Consider the following 24,187-nt stretch of genomic DNA (forward strand, 5'->3'; position numbering starts at 1 on the left):
TGATAATTAGCAAGTAAGCTTGAATCACATAATAGCAAACGTCATTTCTTCTGCAAGACAAAAGCATTACTCATGAGCACAGAGTCAACCTGAAACCATTGGCACCTGACAGAAGCTGACAGGGCACCTTGGGCTCTCCAACTCACCAAGGGAACCTCAGTATCCTTTGGCAAACAGTAAAGGTTTCTAAGAGCACCTGCAGCAGGATGTATGGGTAGAGAAGCAGGGACTGTGAGTGTTTCCCGCTGGGTTTAACATGAGGCTCCCCATCTACTGTGTGGCAACCTGCCACCTTCCAGACTCAGGTTGGATGCTGAGAAACAGCAGAAAACCCCACTGTGGTACATTACTTCTGCTAATAGCTTTGAATTGCACAGGAAAGTCAGATTCGGCACCCTGGATATGTCACGGTGGTATCCAGCAATACTCTGTCTTGATTATTGCTTTTTGGATGACAATCAGCATGCACAAAGGAAGAAAGATTGTGGTTAATGGTGCTTCCACATTCATTCATGCATTCATTCATTTTATTCACTGAACAGAAGTTCGCTAAACTCCTGTGCTGGGTATCATGTTGAGTGCTTTAACAGAAAGATAAAAAGGCACAGGCAGTAGAGTAGAACCCGTCTATGATGGGAGGTCCCTGTGGAACTCCAGAGGCGTAGAGGCGGGTCTGGAGAAGGGAATGAGTAAGCCTCCTCCACACAAGAAGAGATCTGAGCTGAGCCTGCAGAGATGAGAACTGGTGTCCGGGTGAGAGCTGAGGTTGCATCCTGGGCAAGAGTGCAAAGCCAGGTCATTCAGGTAGCATTTGGAAAGCCACAGGAGCTTCAGTGTCAGTGTGGTACTCCAGGGGACTGTTCTTTGTATGGTATCTTCTCAAGCAGAATCATTGTCATAGGCCAAATTGTGGAATCAACATAAGTTGCCCCTGCTTTTCATGCCTAAAGGGAATACAAGTTCCCTACTTATTCATTAATTCAACAAACACTTAAGATGATTTAAGTACCAAATGGAAAAGATTCATGGGGTGAGGCTGAGTCCCCGCTGTCTCCATGAATGTACTGACAAGCAGAGACAGCAATGGAACCGATGCCTCATTAACCTACAACCCCATTCCGAGCAATAAACGACAGCATGGGCAACACCCCCCAAAAAAGATACTTATTATCTAGTCACTGACCAAAACTATGTGTGTTCACACACAATACCATAGATACTCATCAAGTTTCCTTCTATTGCTATGACCAAACGCAACCTAAGAAAGAAAAGGGCTTGTTTCAGTTACAGGTTGTATTCCATCACTAGGGAAATGAGGGCACAAGCTCAAAATAGTAGCTTGAAGCAGAAACTACGCAAGAAGGGTACTTGCTGGCTCTTTTGTGGGACCATGCTTTGCTAGCCTTCTTATATAGACCCAGGCCATTTTCCCAGGGAATAGTACTGCCCATAGTGGGCTTGACCCTCCTACATCAATTAAGAATCAAGACAATCCACAGACATGTTCAAGGGCCAATCTTATCTGGGTAGTCCCTCAATAAAGACTACCTTCATGGGTGACTCTAGACTGTGTACGAAGTTGGCAGTTAACCCTAACTAGGGCAAAAGGAAAAAGTATATATGTCTACCATACAATAAATACCATAGATGCTTAACACAGATGACTGGCATGAACAATATCCAGGAGGAAGATGTCACCTCCTTAGAGGGCAGATAGATTAATTAGTATGGTTAACTCTATCATGCACCTGGTACTCTCTCTGGGCTTCACACACGGCTTAACTTTGCCAATAGCATGGAGGAACAGAACACAGACCACAGATCACAGAACACAGGTGACATTAAAACATGTTACCCCTCTGCCTAAGGAATCAAAAACTCTCCTCTACATGGCTGTTTTAGATCTTTTTTTACCTATCTTTCTGTTTTCTCTCTGGTCTTCTGACCTGAGTAGCATATGCTTCTGGTGACCAGTGCATCTTCAGGTCCAGTAGTGCATCTCCACTTGGATTTTGTCACCCTGTTTGATCTCTGGGGGTTGGGTGCTTGTCCACATTGGATACTCAGAGTGTGATATGAGAGCAAGGAACATCAGGTCTTATAGAAAGTTCTCAGAAATATAGACTTGCAGGTGTTAGCCCACTCTGACTCAATTCATATCTGCACTTGAAAGACCTCCAGGAATATTTGAAGCCTTCCCATTCTCAAATATAACTGTGTGTCAGATACATTAAAATAGTTTTAGAAATTAAAGGAATTTTAAAATTAGCTGAGACTAGCTCCTTTGATAATGGATAAAGCTAGGACACTGGCATTTGTAGGTGATTCTAATCTGCAGCCAGGTCTGAGAATTTCTGCTGCAAACAGTGCTCTACTCTTCTTTGAACAGAAAAGGCAACAGCATGAAGGAGAGATGCCTGAAATTATTATAAATAAACTGAGGAGAGAGGGAGAATGGGAAACAGTCGAGTCCAGGACAGGAACAACTGATGGATAGATGAATGGCAGACAAACAGACAAGTTGACAGACGGGCAGATGGATGGATGGATGGATGGATGGATGGATGGATGGATGGATGGATGAGTCAGATAGGGTAAATGGTAATGTCTTTCCAGGTAATATCCACAAAGAGGTGGTTTTGTGGGGCTCCCAGAAAATGAAACAATCAAGAACATCAGCCGTCCTCTGCTAGCCTAGTCCCCATTTTCTCTATTTGGTGCTAAAAATATCCACAGGAGTGTCTCCCTATGATGCCTACATCTTCGCTTGTGTGACCATAGGGGCTTTCATGGTTGATCTACTTCATCTTCATCTTTGGCTCTGATCTACGAACAGAGACTAAAGAAAGGCATGTACACACCTTGTAAACTGCATGGTAATATATTGTCAGTTCAAAAAGGAAAACAGAGTCAGGCTTGCTACTAAACCAGAAAAAAGTGTATCCCCATATCCCTAGAGAAATCAAGACCTTCCCTGGATGTTATCTTTTTTTTTTAAGTTGTCTTATCCAGAACTCATCTAGAAGGAATGGAGTGACCTCTTCCATATTACCTCAAAGACGTCTCTACAGTAATAGTTTTCATAAAGCCATTATGTATAATATCCCTGGGTACAAGCCAAAGAAACAACATTAAAATGCATGAAAATTTTGCTGGGGACAAAGAACATATGGTCTAAGTGTTCAATTTGATGCAGGAATAAAAATGAGCATGAGAGAGGAAGGAATAGATGGTGTGTCCTTCAAACAAGCCTCCATCCATCTCACTCCCATCTTCCACTCTCTTGATAAGGTGACATTCACCTGATATGGCTTTGCTTTGTCTCAGGAACTAAACAAAAAGCCAGAAGAAGCAAATTATAAGGTTCTAGTCCAATTATGAAAAAGTAATAATGCTAACCAAAGAAAAGGCAGAACAGAGGATGAGTCATTTGTGATGGCATTACATCCAAATCATAGTCCAGATGTTTCCTCAACAGTTTGTCTCTGTCGTAAGACATATATGAAAATTCTATGTACCACACATGGCATATGAAACATAGCTATACTTTTCGGAATCAATTTAATCCATTTTTAAATGATACAGGAGTCTGAGGGCCACAGTGAGACACTTCTTATGAAGAAATGGAATCTGAGTAAACCTTGAGAGATCAGGAGACTTCACTAGGAAGTTACATAGGGAGCAGGAATAGTTGGTGCTAAAGGATGCCACAGTGTTTGGTCTTTACATGAGAAATTAATATAGTCCACAACTATTTTTGAGCACCTAATAAAGTGTTTGTCAGAAAAGCATGAAGGCCTATCAGTAGCCACAGAAATCCAGGCAAGTGCTCATCTATAATCCCAGCACTGAGGAAGCAGAGACATGAAGATGGCTGGAGCTCATGGAAGATGGCTAGGCCATGCACCAGAACTAGTGTTCTCCAGGTTAAGTGAGAGACCTCAAAAAAAAAAAAGATGAAAAGCAATTAAGAAAGACACCTGAAGGAGACCTCTGCTCTCCACATGACCATACACTACATATATGATAATCACCCACATAAACATTCATGAATACTACACATGTACATATATGCATGAACACACACACAATTTAAAACAAAAAAATGCTTGCAAATATACATGAGGTTAAAAAATAATAATATATACTATGTAGTGAGAGAGAAATGTGGGGGAAAACTAACCCCAAATGCTATGAATTTCACCTGTCTGTGGTGATATGAGGAAGCTGTCTGCAGAGCCAGCATTGTAATATCTGAAGGCCATGGACACCTGATTCCTGTGTCTTAAATGTATCTGTGCAACGCTGCTGATTTTTGCTGTATGAATGACTCAGATTCAAAAGCACCAGGAGTTTATTGGCTTTCTTTTAATTAGAAGAAGCTTCCAAAATAGAATCATAACTGAAGATGGAAGACATAATTATCTTTTTTGAAATTAGATGTGAATCGAAGAAAAAGGCACAGTTTTTTTAACCTTTCTAAGTCTCTTTATTGGAAAAGTAAGAAGCAGCTCCAAGTGCAGATTGATCTGGGCCTTTAGGAGCTACAAAAGGAAGCCAGGTCCCCAATTAAACAAAACAAAACAACAAAACATTGTCTCTGGAATGACATCAGAAAGACCTGGGGAGCAGTTACACATGGCTAATCAGGAGAAGGGAGACTTTAGAATGAATCCCAGGCTCATTCCCTAATATACTGAATAAGTAGAAGGTTATAAGAAGACAGATTCTGTCTTGGCTTTCTAGCTAGTGAAGGTATCCTACCAGCCACGTGACAGAGGAAAATCCAGATGAACTAGACCCTTGCAGCAGGCATGGGTATGTGGGTAGGTGCTCAAGCCACAGTGTGGATTCACATGAGCTATGCTCACTAGCACTTTGGGTTAAAGGCAGAGGGTCTTCTTTGAAGAGATAACTTTATGCTATTGAATAGAACTAGATTTAGAAACAGAAAGATGTCACCAATTCCTTTTTAATAATAATAAAATAATAATAATTTCCAATGATAATAATAATTGACAACTACAATTGATTATAATATGAGGACAGGCCTGTCTTCTGTGAAAGGAGACAAAGAGCCTCCTAACCAGAACATTCCAGAACTAGATGACTCATAACATAAACAATTGGTATATGAAAATACATTAGGAAATATAAATTCAACCTCAACTCTAGGTTCTCAACAATAGCTGTGTTAGTTATTCATTTGATATGCATATTTAAGAACCTACAATGTAATAGGTTGCTGTCTGTAACTAGGAATATTGAATCAAGGCATTCACAGGCCAAAAGGGAGCAAGGAGCTCTACATTAAAGTCTCTTCCTGGGAAAGTTACTGAGAATATGAGAAAGAAGGCAAATATATGCATAGCATGCAAAGCTGGGTATAGAGTAGATGGGTAGAAATACAGATCATGTTTGGCCTATAGAATAGTCCTTTGCAACTGAATTACAAGATGCTGGGGGAGACTGATAGGAGACAAAGAGTTTAAATTTAAAACAATTAGAAGGGAAATAAGTGTCTCAAACTTGTTCAGACATTATTCACGTCACTCATTCTGGACAAAAGGGTAGGAGGATGCCATTTTCATTCACTCAGTGCATGCCTAGTGTTAAGTGATGTTTCTAGGACAGATGTGAAGAAGCAAACATCTGTTCACTCCATCTAGGGCAGCAATAGCAGATTCTAGCTAAGTAAAGCAAGGAATCTCTTGTGGTTACTTATGGAGTATGGCTTAGGGGATTACCTTTAAAAGAGCATGCATCTCTCAAAGGCATCTACATTATCAAAAATCCTACCCCAACATGACTGGAAACTCAAAAACTGCCCCCCTGGAGTTTTCTACCCCATTTGCATGTTATTCAACAGCTCAGAGAGTCTCCTCTCACAGGCAAGTGGCTATTGCCTTGGGACAGTAAGGGGGCCTTCTGAAATCCTTGATAATTTCATCTACTTCAAAGTCTCCTATGAGCCTTTCCTCTCTCCAGGAGGAAATGTTTTTAATTCACGGGAAATAGGAACAGAAACCTCTGTCTGTTCTATTGGTTTGCTGTCACAGAGCAAAGGTCTCAATGATTGGAGGTGAAAAAGTGAAGCAAGCAAGCAAACAAACAAGCCAACAAAAGAGTGATGACTAGCCAGCATTGAAAAATAATGTTTTAGATTCAGTCTTATATAAAGTAAGATTCATTCAGTCTTATATATAAACAGCAGAAATGGCCATCAACTTGCCTCAAGCTGTCTTTGGAAGATAAATGAAGGCTATGAAAAGGCAACTCTACCATTCACAAAGTTTATCTTAGAAACATCAAACAGATCCCAAAGGACCACAGTTACTCAGTTCTTTTTCTGGGACCTTAGACTTCTTCTCAGTTTTTGTTCTAGCACAAGTCTATAAGCAGCAGTCTGCCTGACTGAGTCTCTTTTGTCCATAAGCATAACTTTACAGAACTGCTAACTCATGCTTCTGGGCCAAGAAAGTCCACATGAGCCATTACCACCAGGGAGGGGAAGCTAGCCAGTGATTGACATGAAATGCTTTTGAGGACATACCTTAGTCACCTTTGTATCTTAGTGACAGTATACCTGAAAGAACACTGTAAAGGAGGAACGGCTTAGTTTTAGCTAATTCATGGGAGGGTGTCTGTCCATCATGGTGAGGAAGGAAAAGTGGAAGCAGTTCCATTCGTGACACTGAGAAGCATGAGACAGGGACAGGAGGCAGGAAATAAGGCTGGCACTCAGGGTTTAGCTGTAACCATCAGGGGTCCATATCTAGACCCTTTCTACCTACCATCTAGATTCCAGTTCCTAATGACACCATGGCCTCCTAAAACAGTATTACTATCTCGTGACCAAGTGTTCAAAGTATAAATCAGTAAAGGACATCTCCGATTCAAGCAATATTAAGATACACTTTTTGTGACATTTTATCTAGTGACCTATCTTGAAATGTGGATAGGCAAGCACTTACTTTAAAGTTATTTCACTATATATTAGAGCTATTGGTTACCTGCACAAATGCAACCTGAGTAATTCTAAGATGGGTGACTTCTATTTCTTTTGGTTTGGATTTGTTCTTGTTTTTTGAGACAGGATTCTGTGATCCAGTTGAGGATCTCTAAACTCTTTTGCCTCATTTTTCTTGCAGCTTGAATTATGGGTAAGCATCACCATGCCTGGCCTGGGATATGTTTTTTAAATGTAATATGTAGTTTATTGATATTGACAGAAAATAGTTATACCTATGCTTAAGTGACTAAGTACATGTGGCATTTGGTGGGGGAGATAAGACATAACAATGACCAAGAAGGGCTAGAGAGATGGCTCAGTGGTTAAAAACCCTGGCTGTTCTTCCAGAGGTCCTGAGTTCAATTCTCAGCAACCACAATCATCTGTAATGGGATCTAATGCCCCCTTCTGGTGTGTCTGAAGACAGCTACAGTATGCTCATATACATAAAATAAATAAATAATTATTTAAAAAACAAAAACAAAAAACAAAGACCAAGAAGACCAGCCAAGTAGATCAACAGCATTGCAAAGGTACTGGGAATGGGTACCGGGCGAGTGGAGTAAAAAGTACTTCATTTACCCTTAGTCACACCTATTATTGACAAACTAGGTGACATGTACATCAAGGCCTCGATTGTTTGTGGAAAATGGTATATAATCACTTGTTGAGTGGAGTCATGAACAAAACAGTCACTGAAACTTCTAGGGGTCCCTTTAAGCTTATTGCAGAAGCTGCCATTGTGTTCTGAGAGTTAACATGGCAGGGGTGCTTCATATATATAATTTAGTGAATCAACTGCTAAATTTTTTCTGGGGTCAGAAATAAATGGACATTCTTTGTTGACACTCAAAATAAATCATTTTCTAAATATTTTATTAGATATTTTCTTTATTTACATTTCAAATGTTCTCCCCTTCCCTGGTTTCCCCACCAAAAATCCTCTATCCCCTCCCCACTCCCCTGCTCACCAACCCACCCACTCCCGATTCCTGACCCTGGCATTCCCCTACACTAGGGCATGGAGCCTTCACAGAACCAAGGGCCTCTCTCCCATTGATTACTGATAAGTCCATCTTCTGCTACATATGCAGCTGGAGCCATGAGTCCTACCATGTGTACTCTGGTTGGTGGTTTAGTGCCTGGGAGCTCTGGGGATACTGGTTAGTTCATATTATTGTTCCTCCTATGAAGCTGCAAACCCCTCAGCTCCTTGGGTCCTTTCTCTAGCTCCTCCATTAGGGACCGTGTGCTCAGTACAATGGTTGGCTGCATCCACCTCTGAATTTGTCAGGCACTAGTAGAGCCTCTCAGGAGACAGCTATAATAGGCTTCTGTCAGCAAATACTTGTTGGCATCCACAATAATGTCTGGGTTTGGTAGCTGTATACGGGATGGATCCCTAGGTGGGGCAGTCTCTGGATGATCATTCCTTCAGTCTCTGCTCCTCCACACTTTGTCTCAGTAACTCCTTTCATGAGTATTTTGTTCTGCCTTCTAAGAAGGACCAAAGTATTCACACTTTGGTCTTCCTTCTTCTTAAGTTTCATGTGGTTTGTGAATTGTATCTTGGGTATTCCAAGTTTCTGGGCTAATATCCACTTATCATTGAGTGCATACCATGTGTGTTCTTTTGTGATTGGGTTACCTCACACAGGAAAATGTGATATTTTCTAGTTCCATCCATTTGCCTAAGAATTTCATGAATTCACTTTTTTAATAGCTGAGTATAAATCATTTTTATATATAAGGAAAAATTGGGTTTCTAGCAGCATGAAGACAGGTGGAAATGTGCCAATGTCTTAAGCTGGCACTGGACTTTCAGAGCCCTCGAAAGCTTGATTGTCACCCTGTCATTTTAAAAAAGTCACTGAACCCTCAGAACCCTCCCCAACTCCTTTTTTTTTTTTTTTTGTCTTTTCTTGCAGTTACACCAAAGGGTAAATTAATTTATAACCATGAAGACATTATTTACACATACAGCGCACACACCCCCTACACACACACACACACACACACACACACACACAAACTGCTATTGATTCTGAAATGATGTCCCCCGTGTTGAAAAATTGCTTAAGTTATCATGAAAATTCACTCACATTCAAGGAAAGGCTTCCCTCTTCAGCTACACTTTCCTGGATGCAAACTCATGGGACCACCCAGTGGCAGGTTTCCATGGTAACTAAAGCCCATCAAGTTGACAAGGAAGACTTACCATCCACAGCTCCCAAGGACATGCTCCCCAGTGTCCTGGTTCCTCCAGCTACTTCTACCTCCTAAAACTTCAAGATCCTTTCAAAAAGTGTCTGCAGTAGGGACCATGAATTCAACATTTAAGGCCATGAAGGAACATTTCATAGTCAGTCTGACATCATCTAGTTCCACTTCCTGAATCTGAAGGAGTCTTGCTTCAACCAAGCTATCCTGGGCATGGATGGGCATAAAGTAGAACCTCTTTGCTGTAGGACCATGTTAGCTTGAATACAATTAAGTCTCAGAATCAATAACAGACCTCTAAAGCCTGTGGTCACCAGAATCTCACACTGGTCACTTCTCCTATAGCAGCCATTCCCCACACCAAGGGCCAGTCATACCACCAAATAACACTGTTTGTGTTTCCAGTATATGAGCTTGCAAGTTCACACCTTTGACCAAGTCAACTCTTTGAAAATTATTCTTTTCAAAAATGCAATTGGTATATAATAAGTATCTGTATTTATGAGTTATGATAAACATTTTGACACATGTACACAAAGTTTAATGATTAGATTGGGATAATTATCACAATTATAACTTTAAATGTTTACCATGTATGGTAGGAATACTCACGCTCCTACTAGATATTTCAAACTATACTATTAATTTTTGTAAACAATAATTACTATGCTATCCATTATAATATCAGAAGTTATTCTTTCTACACATCTGACTCCTGATCCCATAACCATCTTCTTCCTATCCCCTGTCCACACAAACTTCTCACCCTCTGGTAAACACTCAACCTCTATGAGTTAAATTCTTTTAGATTCGATGCATGCATCTATGTGAAAAGCTGTCTTTCTGTGTCTGACTTAATTCCTCTAACACAGCACTCTGCAGTTCTATATACAATGCTATGAATAACAAAATTTTATTGTTCTTATGGCCAAATAGCATTTCCTTGTTTATATATTTCACATTCCCTTCATTTTTCATCCACTGATGGACACCTAATCTAATTCTATGTCGTGGCTATTATGAATCTCCCTTCAATAAACAATAATCATGGATGTCTCTTTAACATTACTTTACTGTTTTTGGATCTATAGTCATATGGATGTTCAATCTTATGACAATTTATTCTGTTTTCCACTATGGTTGCCTAACTCACATTCTACCAACAATGTATAAGTTCTTCTTGCTTACAACTCTCCTCTCTCTCTCTCTCTCTCTCTCTCTCTCTCTCTCTCTCTCTCTCTCTCTCTGTGTGTGTGTGTGTGTGTGTGTGTGTGTGTGTGCGTGTGCGTGTGTGCGCGTGTGCGTGTGCGTATATGTGCTATGCATGTGAGTACCTATGGAGACAAGAATTCAAAGTCATCTTCCTCATTATTCTCCACCTTACTTTTTTTGGACAGAGTTACTCATTGGGCAAATAGCTCACAATTTGGTTACACTAGGCCAGCAAGACCTAGAGATCTTTCTGTTACCCTATCTCCAAACACTGCAATTACAAATGCTACTTCTGACATCTGATAATTTATGGTACATTAAAGTAAAAATAAAATTTTGTAAGTAGTATTTATGGCCTAAAACATTTCATGAAATTTTGTGTGTAGTGGGGATCCAAACTCAGGTCTTCATGCATGCATAGCAAACACTCCACTGACCAAGAATTCCCCCAAGCCCCAGTGCCTACTGCTTCGGTCTATTTAATAATAGTTATTCTGTCACAGGTTAACATGAGAGGTTGCTCTTAATAGTGAAGTGAAATCCATTTACAGCAATCTTTGGTCTCTGTTTTACCCTTGAGTGTTATACAGAGCATACCAGCTTTCTAATCAACATGATGGCTTTCATTCATTCTCCCTAGAACTCTGAGTTTGTTTTTGGTGGAGATCATTTCCAAAGGCTAACACAATGCCTAACATACAATAAGTACTAAATAAATGTTGATTATATTAATAAATTTATGAGGGATATAAGAATAGTAAGGACATATGTGACAAATTACACCACATGAAAGCACAAGTAATGCCAGTATATAGTATTCATGGCTTAGCCAGTCTCACTGTTCTCTCATGATTATCCTTTACAAGTCAAAAATGCTTAAAAGTGAAAAAAGCAGTCTTTCTGCTGAGAAGTCCCCCTCATATCTCTGACCATGACTGAAAAGTGGAATTCAAAAATGATAACACCATACTCTCAGGACTCATTTCTCTTTATCATATGGGTCACTGTCTCAAATTATCGTTTTCTTGCCTGCTGAGAAAACTAGACTTTAAGGAGATGGAATTCAGGGCAAATCCATTTGGTCCAGATAAATAGATGTTAGAAGGTCCTTTAGTGACCTTTCTTCATTACCTTCTTGTCATAAGTACTCTGTGACCATGGAGAAAATTCTCCTTTGTCTGTGCCAACACAGTATCTCTCTGGTACTGTCTTCGCCAGCTGTACCCGACAAGCCACAGAGTAATGTTCTGCCATAAATCAGCCTCCAGGAGCCGAGGAGGGCACTCCTCAAGTACAGGTAACCCTGTGACTCATTCATCTCTGTCTTTTGGCAAGTACCAGGTCTGGAATGTTCAATAAGCAAGATCTTTCCTGCACATGCACTTAAAATTTATGCATATTCCTTCAAAGCAAATGAGCAGGGTACAAGTCTGTCCTTCAAACACTTCCAGGTGCCTCTGGGAGAAACCTTCTCATTGTTCTGTAATATTTCTACAAGTGGAAAATACTGTCATTGTCAGTAAGTGAGTCCCTTCCCGCCAAGGGTCACAGTTCTGTCACATGCCTCTGAACCTTCATACCCACATATTAACTGTTTTACACATTAAGCAAAGCCAAGTAATTTATATCTCATCCCCTGACCACTTGCACTCTGACTTGCAGAATGACATCCTTCTGCTGGGTCTTGAGTACCCAGCACACTTTGTCCCTTCATCCTCTGCAGCTTCATCTTCCATTGCTTGGTTAATTGCTCTTCTTCTGTCAAGGCTTTGTGTCAATTAGTTCCACAGATGGGACTCTCCTTCCCTGGCATTTTCAATGGCCAACTCTTCACATCTATCAAATGTAAAATTAGATCCCACTTGTTGTTATGAGTGTCTCCCAGAGAAACATGTATTAAAGTCTTGGACTCTAAGATACCAATGTCAAAGGACACTGAATCATTCAGCAGCATCATAGTTTTATTCCCAATTGCTACGTCAAAATACTCCAATGAAAGCAACTTAGGGGAGAGAGGATTTATTTTTACTCACAATTCCAGGCTACACTCCATCATTGTGAGAAAATTACAGCAACAGAGGATTAAGAAAACTGGTCATGTTGTGTTCACAGTCAAAAGGGAAGAGTATGTTTTTTTATTTTTTTATTAATTTATTTTTTATACTCCATAGTTTATTCATCCCCCATCCACCCTCTAACTGTTCCACATCCCATACCTCCTCCCCAGCCCCCTGTCTCCACATGGATGTTCCCACCTCCCCCCATTCCACCTGACCTCTAAGCTCCCTGGGGCCTCCAGTCTCTTGAGGGTTAGGTGCATAATCTCTGAATGAACACAAATCCAAAAGTCTTCTACTGTATTGTGTGTTAGGGGCCTCATATCAGCTGGTACATGCTGTCTGGTGGTCCAGTGTTTGAGAGATCTCAGTTGTCGAGATTAATTGAGACAGGAGTCCAGATTAATTATAGGCTGGTCCTCCTACAGGATCGCCCTTCTCCTCATCTTCTTTCAGCCTTCCCTAATTGAACAGTAGGGGTCAGCTGCTTCTGTCCATTGGTTGTTTGCAAATATCTACATCTGACTCTTTCAGCTGCTTGTTGGGTCTTTCAGAGGGTAATCATGATAGCTCCTTTGTTTGTGAGCGCTCCATAGCCTCAGTAATAGTGTCAGGCCTAGGGACCTCCCCTTGAGTTAGATACCACTTTGAGCTTGATGCTGGACCTTCTTTTCCTCAGGCTCCTCTCCTTTCCATTCCTGCAGTTCTTTCAGACAGAAACAATTATGGGTCAGAGTTTTGACTGTGGAATGGCAACCCATTCCCCGCTTGATATCCTGCCTTTCTGCTGGAGGTGGGCTCTACAAGTTCTCTCTCCCCACTGTAGGGCATCTCATCTAAGGTCCTTTGAGTCCTGAGTGTCTCTGACCTCCCAGGCAGAGACTGTTAAATTGATGGTTGTTTTATTTCAAACAATTTTTATAATACTCATTTTTATTGTTACAATATTTTATAAATTTTAAAGAACATGACAAAATAAGAAAAGAAAGGTATTGAAGGAGCATCTCTGGGAAGAGTTGGGGTGCAAGAGGGAAACAAGAATGTGATGTAATTCTATTTACTTAAAATATGTTTTTAAATGTTAAACAATTCAGATAAATTAAAATCATGTAACTTTTCTCATAATAATGCAATAAAACTTAAATCAATAAAAAATATCATTCTTAAAAGACTCTATTGCAATTAAAAGACTCTTCATGCAATTGGATTTAGGACAGATTCCTGATTTTTAGGTGTGTTGGTATATTCAGGGCTTGCTGTGTTGGGAGAACTGTGTTCTGATGATGCCCACATATTTTGGCTTCTGTTGCTTATGGTTTTATGCTTGCCTTTTGCCATCTTGATATCCCTGGTGTTTGTTGGTCTGGGTGACTGTCTGGAGTCTGCCTCTTTTGTCCCTAGGTTGTTTCAGGTCTCCCAATAGACTTACAGCCCTGGCTGTATCAGACCACCTGTGGGGCCTTCCAACTGGGGGCTCTTCTCAGAGGCAGAGAAGCTGCTTATCTGTTACCCTGGCTGCAGTAGATCTCCTGGGAGACCTTCAGACTGTTGGATCTTCCATGGAGCAGTCAAGCTGTTGTCCAACTGCGCTGAGTGCAGCCGATCCTCAACTGCTTCGAGTGCAGAGGGTCCTCAACTGCTCAACTGCTCTGAGTGCAGTGGGTCCTCTAGGATGGATCAGGATATGGACTCTTCATGGGAACAGACCAACTAGGAGTCTGCCCCAGCAGCAAGAACTGGGCAGAAAGGGTATAAGGGATGGAAGGAGAGTGGTATTCTGGAGGGCAGGGGTTTTAGTGGGTCCCAAGTCCACCAGGCTCTCAGCAGCAGCTTTGGGACTTGGGGTGGGGGTGGGGTTGACGGGGTTCTTACCAACTGCTCTGAATGAATCAAGTCTTCTAGGATGAATCAGGATATAGAACCTTCATGGGAGCAGACCAAGTAGGGTCTGCCTCAGCAGCAAGAACCGGGCAGAAGGGGTGGAAGGGACAGAAGGGCTAGATGTATGTTAATAGATGTGTGTGTGCTTGTGTCTTAGCCCTCCTCTCTCCACTCTTACACAATTCAAAATCTCCTGTGTAGAGAATGTGCCATCCAAGTAGACAGATCTTCCCACTTCAATTAACATAGACAATATAATCTCCCACAGACATTCCCACAAGCCAACCTGATCTCAACAACCCATCACTGAGACTCTCTTCCCAGGTGATTTTAGAGTGTGTCAAACTGACAATTAAAGTTACCCATTGCAGAGAAGGTCTTATGGTAAATGTTTAGACCATTTAGGACATGTCCTTGAAAGGCACTGTGGGATATTACAGGGCCTTTCTCTCTGCTGCTGTTGCTTGACTTTTGAGGTTAAGTAATTTACTCCTCACATGTTCCCACCATGGTAAGCTCAAGACTCATTAAAGACCCAAACCAAGAGAGCTCCAGAATCTTAAACTCAAAATTCCAGAACCAGAAGCCAAAATGCCCTTTCTCAACTAAGTTATTTGTCTCAGATATTTTACTGTGGTGTCAAGAAACTGACTACCACACCTTTCCAGCAGAGTCTTGCCTGTACCTCATTGTTCTTTCTCATAGGATTGTGTCTGTCTGGATTTTTGTTTTATTTATTTAATTTGTCAGTATTTGTTTCAATAGGAATTATTTTTGGTTAGTAACTTCCTTGTTACTGTCCCGTGATAGTGTGAACCTGTTCTACCCAGTGTTTTTCCATCTCTAACCCTGTACATATAAACAGGATATGAGAGCTGCATTTCTCCATTCTCGCTGGGGCTGGCCATTCCAGGTGCCTTCTGAGGAAGCTCTTCATCTCACTTGTAGTCTTTCTGGATCTGTCAGCCATGTGTGGCAGTGACAAATGTTTCAGGACTTCACATTTCTAATCCTGTTCTCTGTGTAATACCATACACCATACCACCTATGAGCTTATTTTATAGATTTCCATTGAGACTGCAGAAGCAGACAAAAATGATGCTCCAAGGAGCTACACATCTGGTGGATGTTGTGAATCATTATTTCTGGGCAACACACTGCCTGCAGCTCCTGGAGAGATTCTTTCTCTAGGAGCTTGCCTCATAACTCAAGAAGTTGGGAGGCTCCACAGTAAATGGGATGCTCGTCAGCATATAGAACTCTCTCTCTTTCTCTTTTTCTTTCCCACCCCTTTACCCCTCCCCTTCTCTCTTCCTCATCTCTTTTACTTTTATTTATTTACTTATTACATGTATATGTATGTGTTCATGTATGCAGATAAGTGACTAGGTGTGAACATGTGTGCACATGCATATGGAGACCAGAGATCAATCACTTTCCGCTTTTGTTTTGAAACAGCCTCTCACTAAACCTAGGGCTCCCCAGTTCAGCTCTCTGATAGCTATTCTGGCTATCTCTGAGCTGCAAGAATCTTCACATCCACAACACTACTCTTATAGGCACACCACACACCTGGCTCTTTGACATTGGGTCTTAGGATAGTAGTTGGGTCCTTAAGCTTGTGTGGCAAACACTTTAATGACTGAGCCATTTCACATGCCCCAATCTGATGGCTTTTCTTCTCTTCCACTTTTACTGCTTGTGAAAACCATCTATAATGATTTCTATACCTAACAGAAATAAAGTGGTAGGCATGTTTTCAGCATTATGCTTATTAGCTTTGCTTTACCTTTTTATCTTTTTATAAATCTAACACCTGTGAAGATAGTTGCCCTGGGTTCTCATATGGAAAACAATATCCAAAATCTAGTCCAGCTCTGGTCATGTATACTGCCCCTATTCTAAGTCAGGCCTACAGAGTTCAAGAACCCTGCCATGGCTCCCACGGTTTTGAGTGCCATTCTCTGGGCAGCAATCTGAATTCTGAATTGCTGTGTCCAGATCTTTCACTCTATACCTCTGCTGCAGGAATTGAGGAAGCAGCAGCCGTGTGGTAGTGTCTCACATACAGGAATAATGAGGCCCCTTATAGACCCATATGTGGTGCTTTGAATCATTATAGTTCCTGGGTCAGACATCCCTTGCCCAAACTCGGAGCCACAGGAGGACATGTGTCCATAGGTAAGAGTTTTCACTAGTAAGAGACCACTGTGATTATAGCTCTTATAGGACTAATATTTCAACCTGAAGAATGATGGGGCTTTGTCGTTCCTAATGTCCATGCAGAGAAATAGGATATTTAAGGACTCTGAAATAACATGGCAGGAAATTGAGGTTCAACGTACTGCATATAAAGTGATGGGAAAAAATGTTCTCTTTCACTATCTCTTTCCCCCCCTGGGTCTGTGGTTCACAAACTGCAGAGCATAAATCGTGGAGCAAACCATGCTGGAATATCAATAAACCTACATCAACACGAGACAGGAATTCAGCTTGCAGCATGGGGACTTTTTTTTTTTTTTTTAGACCTTGGTTGGCAGCCAGGTGGATGAAAGAAGAAACCAAAGAGCGTAACAGCTTTGCAGCAGCAGAGAAAAGAGTTAGAATTCAGGAAATGTTACCCGGGTGCCTCTCTGTAAATTCATGAGGAATGAAGTCTCCTAGAGGCTGAACAGCAGGGTTAATAAGGAAAACACAGACACCACACCAGAGGCTACGAGCCCCAGGTCTATGATCGACCTGAGTGGTGGAGATTTAACTGTGGGTTCCTTTTTAATCCACTGATGTCCTGAGGTCCAGTGACTCCGAATGTGACCTTCTTAGGAAGCAGGGTCTTTACAGAGGAAATGCTGGTAAATTAGGTCATTAGAGTGGGTCCTAACCCAGTGTGCCTGATAGCCTTATACAAAGAGGAAATCTGGATTCAGACCTGCATTGAGAAAAGGCAGAGTACTCATGAGCCTGGACTGATTTAGGCATGGTTGTAAGGGAGGAGGCAGGGCCACAATGGTAGACCACAAGCTTTTAAGTCAATGGAAAGCTACTCCTGGTGTTGATAGAAGTGTGACATGAAGCTGTACATCACATTGTGGAGATTTTATAGGCAGAAATATTGACCTACATGGGGGCCTGAGCATGTAGCCTTACATGCATGAGGTTCTGGGTTCTAGCCCCAGCACTGAATAAAAATGTGTATGACCTAAGCCTATAAGCCCAGAACTTGTTCAAACTCACAACACAGTGAGATTGATGTCAACTTGGGCTTAAAATCAGAGAGAGAGAGAGAGAGAGAGAGAGAGAGAGAGAACTTAGCTTGTAGCAATTAGCAGAAATAAGACTTAGGCCTCCTCTCAACTCAAGAAACACATTTTAGTGATTATCTAAGACATGACACACATTAAATCATTCCATCTTTGTAACCACCCACCAAAGCAGGTGTCAGCAGCAGTGGCTTTAGTAATCACAGGTTGGTGACCACACTGAGGCCTGAGCGGTTCAGCCATTGCTCAGTTATACTGCAGGTCAGCAAGCCACTATCAGCTCTCAGCCGTCATCTCTATTCTTTTTCCTGTTGCCTTCCCTGTCATGAATATTTACAGAGCAGAGTCCTGCTTATCAAGCATGTGTGACATGGAGCATGCAGAGCAGAGTAGGGTGAGATTGCTGAAGATAAAAACATCACTTTACCTTTCCAGTTCTTGGTATGGAAAGACTTTGTACTAACTTCAGAGATACATAGCATTGGCTTTCAACAGATGCAGCAACATGAATCTAGACTCTTTCTCTGGCTTTAGTGTCTCAAGTTACACAGGTGTAGTGTCTGAAAGAGCGTTTGGGTCAGACACAAGAATGCACTGGAGAACATCTCTGAGTACTTCGGGAACATCTGTTGGGAGAACAAATTCAAATAGACCCCCCTTTAAAGAAGCTAATAGAGGGGCTAGAGAGAGGGATCCATGATTAAGAGGACTTGCAGCTCTTGTAGCAGTCCCAGGTTCCAGTACCTCCACGGCAGACAACAACCACCTGAACTCCAGTTCCATGGATCCCATGCCCTCTTCTGTTTTCCTCAGGCATTACACTTATATGCTCTACACTCACATACATACATAAATATGTACATAATACACAAAACATACATGTATATGAAAACATGAATTTGTGAGCTGAGGAAAGTAAGACTTACCTGATATCCCTTCCTAAATTACTGAAAATAAGTGATCAGAGAAGTTACAACCGGACAGGAGAGTTCCGCCTCTATGCAATCACAGGTTTTAATTCTGAAGTTCTACACCAATAATTTGGTAAACTTTGTGAAAATACTAAGCTAACGCGATGACTTCTACAATAACAATAATGATAGAGTCCGTGTAAGTCTATGCCTCACCATTATCAACCTGCGGGGCAAGGAATGTGCTCCATATTTGGTGTTGTTAGGCTGAAAGAAGGCAGGATGCTGCAGCACTTACTCAATCTAAACTGAGGGGAAAAAAACAAAAAAACAAAACAAAACAGAAAACAAAAAACCAGGATGATGAACAAGAAGCAGTTTGAGAAGAAGAAAGGCAGAGCAAAGAACATAGAAAACAAAGGCAGTAACCTCAAGTCAAGGGAGTCCAGAGTGGAAATGATTGCGAAAAGAGATTGTCCTGGAAGACTGGCCTGGCCATTGCAAGCTTCCTGAGCTTGGAGCTAGGAAGATAGAGGCTGTGGTGGTCTCCATTGACTATGAGGACTAAGAGCTCTCTCCGAGAGGAGTCATAGAAGGTTCCCAAAGGACTGATGTGCTCATGATGTAAGCACAATGAAGCCCAATGTCCTTCATAAACTCCTACCACAGAGCAACTAAAGCTAGGTTTGGTTAACAACCTAGCTACGGCTGCCACTGGGTGGAGAGCTAGAGACTGTCTGTGGACAATGAGGCATATTTTGCTAAGTGGAAAAGGTGGGGGAAGGACATTCCAGTGAGCAAGATAAACATCAGAATCGATTTTCCAGGCCAAGAAGAAAAATGCTTCTTTTGTGAATGTTTTTATTTTACCTGGGCTGTCAGAGAAACATAAGGCAAGAGTTGCACAGGGGAGATGGGATCTGAAACTCCATCCTCACTCCTGAAATCCAGGAGACACACATTTGCATTTTATTATTCCCTATTGGCATTCCCTATTCTTACTTTCTATCACACACCCTGACTCTACTCAACATGCTCTGCTGAAGCATTCTGCTCACAATGAGAAAGGGGGTGGGGTGGGAGTGGGGAATTACTTTACAGGCTGGGGCTGGGAGTGGGATTTTTGGTAAAATGAAGACAGACATTTTCCCAAGCTAGTCAGCAGTTTAGCCATCCAGTTTTCCCATTACATACTGAGTTTCTTTTCTGTACCAAGCACTGTGCTTCATGGAGACACAAAGTTACCTCTATCCTTACTGCTGTTCTGGAGGGGCAACTCTGACAGTGATGGATTGGTACACAGACTGTGACAACTTCAAAGGAGAAAAGGAAGAGGCAAGCTGCTTGCCAATGATGACCTTAGCCAGGGTGACCCAAGAAAAGCAGCATGATTGTTGAGGTCAATGCTACCCACCACACTGTACAAGTAAAGAGTCTAGCTGGAGCAGGCTACAAGCAGACTAAGAGCACACCCAGCTCCCCTTCCCAGTCCTAGGGGCGTATTGACTACTGTCATATATTAATTGGGTCCATTGTCCTCCCAGCCTCCTCTTATCCTTGGGACCTTCCAAATACATGCTTCAGTCTGAACCACAAAACTGTCTTAGTGTATTGTGATAGAAGTGGACTTTGCACCCACCTCCTCATGCTACAATGCCTTTTGCTCCCAAGGAACCTTAAATGAACACTTAGCTCTCCCCAGGCAGACTGAAGCTTTACTCCAGAGCCCACTGTTATCCTCATTAACAAGCCTTTTGCTCACCCAACAATCTGACTCCATGCCTCTCTAAAACATGTCTTCTTTTCTAAAACCTAACAGTGCACTCCTTCAAAGGTCCATTCTGGAGAAAATATAGAATTGGAGTTGTGAAAGATAAGGAATGCTGTCCAAGCAGCCCCTGATGGGAACTGAGGCATGTGCATAACTTTACCTTCTGTGTAAGCGGTGATGAGCTTTTTCTATGGAAAACCACATCTATGAAGGGTTCTGTCACTCCATCCTGCCTTTCACACTGCCTATTCCCTGCTTCTACAAAAAGAAAAATGTAAATGCTTCATTGGGGCTGAATGAAATTAGAAAAGTTAATGCTGAGATAGTTGACACTTCTCTGAGAACCACCTTCAATGATACATGGCATTAACCCACCCTAAGTATAGCTTTGAACCTTCTACCCCGGATGTAGCAGAAGCCCTCAGAGATGAACTTTCTGTACATACCTATAACTTCCAGGCAGTCATTGTACACTGAGGGTTCCAAATTGTGTGAAAGGTGGCATCTAGTCACTTCTCACTAGAAAGATAAAGTGTGATGGACAGCCACAGAGCTGCCTTGAATTTCACTGAATTGAGGATCCCCTGAATTTAATGAGGACAAGGCATGGGGCTTGGGGTTGCTGAGAACAGTTTTTGGAACACTGATAGTTGGGGTAGTTCAGAGTAGACATAAGTGTCTAAACTGTGTTGTATATATGTGAGAGAAAGCCCTGAAATACACCAGAATGATGAAGCATTTTCTTTGGCTCTTGCAAATGTTTTCAAATGTTAGCAACTCACTTTCAAATGCTTTAGGGAAAGATTATTTTGTGCTCTACCTAAAACATTACTATGTCTTTGAGATGGCTTCGAAATTATTTTACTTAACACTTACTCTAAAAATCAGCTGTACTTTAAGGATTTTTGTTTGTTTGGTTGGTTGTTTTTTGTTTGTTTGTTTGTTTTTGCTTTTTTTTTAAACCATGAAAGTAGTGTGGAAAAAAGATTTATAAGGAGTGGGACTGTAAAAAGAAAGGATAGTAGGTGAATATAATCAAAGTACATTGTGTATGTGTGCTTAATTGTCAAAGATTACATTATAATGCTTCTTTTATGAAAAGGTAAAGGACATCAGGCAGGTGGAAACTCATGTGCAGGCCAGACAGGGTTTCAGTGGTGGATCCAGTGCTCCTGTTGGTACACGAGGGTCAGGGACAACACAGAGACCGTCTCTCTTGGAAGCCCTGTGCTCCCCATGCTCTCTTGCCCTGTGTATAGCACACAATGATTTCATTCCCATAACCTTGTCTTGCCAGATAGGTGAGAAATGTTTGTGCCCAAGCTTGCCTTTCCAATAGCCACATTGGATGGCTTCTTTTTGCTTTTCAAGTTTTTTCAAGTTTCATCTTGACTTTCATGGAGTTTTGCCCACTGGGCACGACAGCCGAATGGAGTTATTCTACCAGAATCTTTAAAAGATTTGAAAAAACTGTAACTAGGAGTTCAGATGTTTAACCAAGAGTCATATGTGCAAAAACATACAATAAAATTTGAAATTTAAAAAGTTCTAAATTAAGTATGTATAGAGTGACATGCTTACATTGTAATTCTGTAAATTAAATCTTGGAGCACTAGAAGCAATAATGTGAACATGTAAAGAGAGTACTGGTAATGATAACTTAGAGGGGTTTGAAGTTCTGTGAGCTTTTTGAAAACTATATCATCTTTTAGCTCTGGGTTGTACCCAGAGGAGAACAATGTGGTATGCCAGAAAACTTGTGACCTGTAGTTCATACACCCATATGGACTCTTAACTCTTTGGAATCTTAAGCCCAAATAAATTCTCTCTTCCATAAAGTGTCTTGGTCATGATGTTTTACCACAACCATAAGGAAGTAACTAATATGCATATTTTACATTATCTGTCTTGGAGAGAAAAGACCTCTCTGTTCATGACTTACTCCAGTCTTCCCAAGGTTCAGTGCTCTAAGTCTTTTTATCAAGGCTCCATACAAGGAACTTAATGAACACTGTTAGACAGATGAAAAGATGAGTAAATGGATACATGGGTAGGTTGGTGGTTGGGTAGGTGGATAGATGGATGAACAAATGAGTTGTGGCTTGGTGGATGGATATGTAGATGGAAGGGTAGATGGATGGATAAGTGAAAGGGTGGGTAGATAGGTAGATAGGTAGGTAGAAGGGTGTGAGGAAGAGTAGATGAACATTGGTTGGTTGGATGGATAAATGGATGAATAAATGGTAGGATGGTGAATAGATAGGTGACTGGATGGATAATTGCATATAAGTAGAGATATCTAATGCCAATGCTAAAAATAATCTAAAGCTAGATGTTTTGGTGATATTAAGATGAATTAATGACTACATATTCCTTCTCTTTTCCAAGTTGAGTCACTAAAATCAGTCATTCAACATGTTTATTACAGAGCATAAATATCCAGAAGACAAACATGGTAAATGGTAAGAACTATTGCTTATTCTTTCCTTTCCCCCCAAACCTTGTGAAGCCCTGCCAAGCAAACCAAGAGAAGACCACAGAGGTAGGGATGTCTCTGTGCATCTAGCCATTTGCAATCAACTATGATCAAGAAAGTTGGCTTGCCATAAAGAATTGCCATTTCTAAAATCTTACAGCTATCAAGCTAATTTGCATTTCCCTTCAACATGAACTGATTTTAAATGGGAGAAAAATCAACTTCTGCTCTGCACTCTAATGGAAGGATAAAAGTTATACAATGATGAATTCCACTGATTAGAGCTCCTGCTCATTTTCTGCTGCTTGCTAGCCATTTGGTAGCATGTTAATTTAACTTTCCACATGCATATTCTCCATTAATGTTTATGAAATGATTACTAGCTGCAGCTTAGTCCTTAAAAGCTGGATTTGAAGAATTCTGCAAAATACATTTCATGTCTTCATGCAACTTTTCTCCCAAAAGCAAGGAAATTAAAAATTAGTATTGGCCAAATCAGCTAGTAGAAACTCCAATAATTACACAAAAATTTGTATATTAAGGGAATCTTTAGACATACTGCAATTACTGACTTTGAGTAGATCCAAGGAATCTTCAGTACCCAGTAGAAAAAAGCAAATCCTTTTTCCTAAGAACCATGTTTGCATCATAACAACTGGAATGTGTCATAATTCCATAGTTGAGAAATTCTTTTATTCACACATGCTTTTCATTTTGTCTTTATAACAAATCCATGAGATGGGTGTTATTATCATTCCTATTTTACAAATTAGGGCATTTGGGGTAAGAAAACTTAAACAAAACCATGCCCTTAGTAAACACTCTCTGGATGTCAGACACAGACTTCTTCTGGACTCCTCTGTGCCAAGTGCTTGCATCTGGAGCCTGTGCATGCCAACACAACCCTATGGGAGCCCATGATCACCATGGAGAAACATTTAAGGAAATGGTCCATTGTAAAGAATGAGGGACAATTCTGTCAAGAACAGAAGACAGTAAGTGTTTTAATACAAATACAAGGAATAACTCATAAAAACCTGTAGCAAGGACAAGAAGGGAGTTACTAGACAATGATGTTCACACACACACTTTTTCCATGAGGACCAAAATTCATATTCTAAGGGATGCCTCAGAGGCTGCTCATAATTCCCAGATGAGCAATGATTTCTATCTCATTAGCTCTCTCCATCTCACCATCCTAGGACTTGCCTCCTATTACCTTGTGAGATCACATGATCATGATTCTTTGGTTCAACTGTCTTTCCTCCCCAGCTTTTCAGAACATGTTTTACATCCATGCTATCTTCTTTCTAATACAGTTTAATGAAAAGAGGCTCCAGAAATCAGAACATCTGTGACAGAATTCCCTCTATACACAATCTGAAAC

The sequence above is a fragment of the Mastomys coucha genome, unplaced genomic scaffold (genome assembly GCF_008632895.1).
Source record: "Mastomys coucha isolate ucsf_1 unplaced genomic scaffold, UCSF_Mcou_1 pScaffold6, whole genome shotgun sequence".
NCBI lineage: Eukaryota > Metazoa > Chordata > Mammalia > Rodentia > Muridae > Mastomys > Mastomys coucha.